At 38.2% G+C, this 4,172-nt stretch overlaps 1 pseudogene; it reads right to left on the bottom strand.

The window, feature by feature from the left end:
• Positions 1 to 3,660: 3,660 nt before the first annotated feature.
• On the bottom strand, positions 3,661 to 3,811 carry LOC123927739 (annotated as a pseudogene).
• Between the last annotated feature and the right edge of the window lie 361 nt (positions 3,812 to 4,172).

Below are 4,172 nucleotides of genomic sequence, written 5' to 3'. Positions count from 1 at the left end.
TTTATAACTATAATCATCAAAAGAAATTAACATTAATATAATATTATGTTAATTACATACTCTATTTAAATTTCCTAGACCATCTTATTGATGTCCTTTTTCTGTTCCAGAATATAGTTAAAGACCATTACATTTAGTTGTATTTCCTTTGTTTTCCTAACCTGGAACATTTCCTTGGTCTTCATCTTCTTTGATCTTGACAATTTTTAAGAGGATTGCCCAGTTACATTGTTGATTCTCCCTCAATTTAGTTGCTCTGATGTTTCATCAGAAAGTTGTGCATTTTTGGTAAGGATACCATAGACATGATGTGGTGGCTTTCTTGGTACATACTATATTAGGAGGTACATGATATTAATAATTCTCGTTGCTGATTACTGGAGATATTAACTCTGCTTATTTGGTTAAGGTAGTGTCCACTAGGCTTCTCCACTCAAGTTGCTACTTTTCCCTTTGTAATAAGTCTCTTGGGGGGGATACTTGGAGACTATTTTGATGTCTTCTTTCTCATCATATTCTAATTTTTGCTTCAGATTAGAGTTCTCCACAGAAACAATAGGGTGTACATGTATTTATAGATATTATGAGGAATGGACTGACATCTTGGAAGCTGAGATGTTCCATGATCTACCATCTTTAAGTTGAAAATCCAGGAAAGTGGGTGGTATAATTCTAGTCAAGTCCAAAGGCCTGAGAAGCAGAGGAACCAATGATGTGAATCTCAGTCCAAGAGCAGGAGAAGATCAATGTTTCAGCTCAGGTAGGTAGGCAGGCAGGAGGATAAAGGGGCAAATCTCTGCTTTTCTATTCAGGGCCTCAAGGGATTGGATGATGCCTACTCATATGGGGAGGGCAGTCTGTTTCACTGAGTCCACTGATTAAAATGCTACTCTCCTCTGGAAACCTATAGATAAAGCCAGAAATTATGTTTAATTTGGGGACCTCATGGTATGGTCAATTGACATATAAAATTAATCTTCACAAGCATCTATCTATAATTCTTCCTTGAAACAATTGTTACTTATGGCATTTGCCAAATGATCACATTTGTTTTTAAAACTCCAAACCCAGGTTGTCTGGTTGGGTGGTTCAGTCTAACACACTTGATGCAGGATGACTGTGGATTGTTCCTCACATTCAAATCCAGTGTCAGAGTTTCTCTTTCCATCCCTCCATCCGTGCCTCCCTCTGTCCCTCCCTCCCTGTCCTGTCCTATTTCACACTGCCAGTAGGGGGTCTTATTAGAGAAAAGCACATGTTCTTTGACCCACCACATACTAGTTGGGTGACCCATTCAAGTAATCTTTCTGCATTTCAAGTGCCTTATAAATAGAGGATTCTACTTCATGGATTGTTTTTCGAGGATATAAGCTACCATGTATAAAATGTTCTCCAAGCATGATGTGAATCTCTTCAATGAATGTTGGCTTGCTCTCTCTTTTTTTCTTTCTGATGAAATCACTCATATAGCCACAGTAAATATGAAAGCTGTATTTGGATGTCATTGGTCTGGATTGGAGTCAGCTTTAAAAACTCTTCAGGTGATTCTAATGTGCATCCATGGTTGAGAACCACTGATTTAGGTGCTCACTTAAGGTCTTTGTGATTTAAAACTCTAAGGTAAAAGCAAATTGAATATATTATTTTAGCATGGTATTAAGTTTTGGACAACAAAAATACTGCCTTATAGAAATTTTGTGAAGGAAATTTGAGGTATTGATCCATTCATCCATTGAAGTAATCATTGGTGTTTTTGAACACCAATGATTGTTGTTCAGGTGTCGTGTTAAGCACTGGTCCTGTAAAGATGAAATTGGCACAATGAGGCCACCACAACACACAGTACAGTGTGATGCAAACTGGAGGCAGGTACAGTGGTCTAGTAGCCAGGAATACTATGCTTGGTGTTTGCCATGCAAAGGCAATTGCATTTTATTTTATCAGTGTTTGACGACATAGAAAGAATATCGTGTGGGTGGGAATCATGATTAATCATGTAATAGTAGTATTACATTAATATTAATGTAATTAATTATAATTATTAATGTAATTGACATCACATTAATATTAATGTAATTAATAACAGTAATATTAATATTACTCTGCTGTGTTTGGAGTGGGTGAGTTAGGTAGGGTGAGCAGTAGAGAAGAAGGAAGAGACTGAGGGCTCAATGCTGGGTTATGGCAGTGGGGATGAAAAGGACGGACTGTTTTCCAAAGTGGCTGCACCAAAGTGCATTCCCACCAATGGTGATAGAGGGTTCCCCTTTCTCCACAACCTTGCCAACACTTGTTGTTTCCTGTCTTATTATCTTTGGCCATTCTAGCTGGTGTAAGGTGGTATCTCAGTGTGGTTTTGATTTGTATTTCTCTGATGGCTAGTGATGTTGAACATTTTGTCATGTGTCAGCCATCTGTATGTCTTTTTTGGAGAAGTGTCTCTTCATGTCTTCTGCCAGTGTTTTGACAGAATTATTTGTTTTTTTGGGTGTTGAGTTTGTGAAGTTCTTTCTAGATCTTGGATATCAGCACTTTATTCAAAATGTCATTCCATTCTGTGGATTGCCTCTTAGTTTTATTGATTGTTTCTTTTGGTGTGCAAAAAAAAAATGCAATAATGAACTTTTGGGACTTAAGATTAAAAGCTTTTGAACAGCAAAGGAAACAGTCACTCATAACTTTCTAGGTGAGTTGTTATGCCTATCTCAATCACTTTTGTTCTCTTCTGGTTATTTCTATATGCTCAGGGTCTCTTTTCTTTTTGTCTTCTTGAGTTTCTTTCTGCTATCTCTTTGTGTCTCTGTCCAGCTATAGACCTGTTTATATTGCCCTGTGTCAATGTCTTTCTGTTTCCATCTCTCAGTTGGGTGGAGGGGGGAGCCCTATGGATAAAACTTCATGTAAAAACAGTGATACATTGTTCAATAAACATTGTAATTGCATGATCAGAGGTATTTGATGTGCCGGGACCATGGCGCTAATGAGTGAATGATAGTATATAGTAGTCAATAACATTTCTTTTTAGCATCAACATTTTGGTCAAGGATCTCCAAGTACAATGTGGTCCTCACTCAAAAAGTTATAGAGATAGACAATGTATAGACCTATAGAGAAGGTTGACTCTGTAGCTCTACCTAGAGGAGTCACTATCTCTGAATCTATAGCCATAGAAATCCTGCTCAGACATGTGATGTGCATACTAGAATGGTGAGCCCATCAGGAATTTGTGAAGTTATTTAGTGTAGTGGACATTAAAAATTCTTAGACTACCCAGCATCCATTATCCCTTCATAGAAACATCCTGATTTCCTTATGAATCCAGATCTGGCCCCACTGTCAAGTCTTGGGATGGTACACATGTCAGCAGGTCATTATGGAGGTGAGGAGGACAAGATACTTTCTCTTCCTTTCAGTATAACCAGGAGCTACATATGACTCAGACTTAGATAATTGGATACATCCTCCTGGGACTTAGAAACAGTTGGAATTCCTTATCCCAGCAGTGGCGTCCTGACCAGTGCTCCATTCCTGATTCCTCATTCTCTGGAGCTCACTTGGATCCTGCCAGTTTCTGGCCTGGTTCTCCATCTTGTAGTCAATTCTGCAAGCCTGTTATTTCCTTTGGCTGGAATTTGTCTGCTTGGACTGCCATAACAAAATGCTATAAACTGCATGGCTTAAATTTATTTTCTTGCAGTTCTAGAGGCTGGGAAATCCAAGATCAAGGTTCTGTTAGGGTTTGGTTTTCAATTAGCAATAATCGCGCCTCGGATAAACCTCATTGGCTACGATACTGCCACTGTGCAAAGCTAGGGTTTGGTTTTCAGTAAGAACTTTCTTCCTGTCTTGTAGATGGTTCCTTTGGCTTCACATGGTCTTTTTCTCTGCATTTGCACACAGGAGAGGGCAAGCTTGCTCTCTGGTGTCTCTTCTTATAAAGACACTAATCTTTTTTCTTTTCTTTTCTTTTTTTTTTTAAAGACACAAATCTTATTGAACCAGGGCTCTACCTATATAGGTATTTAACCCTAATTACTTCCTTTACTGGGGATTAGGATGGCAACATATGAATTTTGGAGGGCCAGAAACATTTAGTCTGTAACACCGGCTAAAGTCAGTTTATCTGGCTTTTAGATTAGTAACTTTAGCAGATATACCTAAACATAAATTTG

The sequence above is a fragment of the Meles meles genome, chromosome 1 (genome assembly GCF_922984935.1).
Source record: "Meles meles chromosome 1, mMelMel3.1 paternal haplotype, whole genome shotgun sequence".
Classification (NCBI taxonomy): Eukaryota; Metazoa; Chordata; class Mammalia; order Carnivora; family Mustelidae; genus Meles; species Meles meles.
This window is presented reverse-complemented; position numbering and strand designations above follow the sequence as displayed.